General features: G+C 64.4%; 1 protein-coding gene across 1 annotated transcript in view; it reads right to left on the bottom strand.

The window, feature by feature from the left end:
• SNX10 (sorting nexin 10) overlaps positions 1-123 on the bottom strand; it is a 33,027-nt gene extending 32,904 nt beyond the window's left edge. Inside the window, exon 1 of the mRNA XM_010712793.3 lies at positions 16-123. The gene's annotated coding sequence lies outside the window, so the exon portion shown is untranslated. The remainder of the gene's footprint in view (positions 1-15) is intronic.
• Positions 124-475: the final 352 nt, after the last annotated feature.

The raw sequence follows: 475 nt of genomic DNA, 5'->3' as shown, positions 1-475 counted from the left end.
CAGCGTCGACCCTACCGTCTTTACCAAGCCGCCCGCGGTGACACCAGCACGGCCCGAGCAGCCCGCCGCTTTACCGGCGCCGCGCACAGCTCCACAGAGGCGCTGCCGCCGCCCCTTAAGCCGGGAGGCGGAGCGCACGTCAGCGGCCTCGGGCGGGGCCGCGCTGCCCCGCGCTTGCCCGCCGCCATCACCTGGCGCCGCGGTGCTCCTCCTCGAGATCCCCCGGGGCGGGACGGGGCAGACCTGAGCCGCCCTGCGGGCTGTGAGGAGGAGCCCCGCGCCTGTCAGCCTAAGGAAATGTACGCTAATTAGAGGAAGGAAAGATGGTAATTCTGTGTTACAATACGAAGTGGTACCGGTTTCTGAAGGGCTGCTACACACTCACCCATGTACCGTTACAGAATCTGAGCAACTCCCCCGCTTTCCAGATAGGAAGAATCCTTTGAATGGAATACTGCGTCCAAGTGTGAAGCCC

This window comes from Meleagris gallopavo, chromosome 6 (assembly GCF_000146605.3).
Source record: "Meleagris gallopavo isolate NT-WF06-2002-E0010 breed Aviagen turkey brand Nicholas breeding stock chromosome 6, Turkey_5.1, whole genome shotgun sequence".
Classification (NCBI taxonomy): domain Eukaryota; kingdom Metazoa; phylum Chordata; class Aves; order Galliformes; family Phasianidae; genus Meleagris; species Meleagris gallopavo.
The sequence above is the reverse complement of the archived record's forward strand: the minus strand, read 5'-3'. Positions and strand labels throughout refer to the sequence as shown.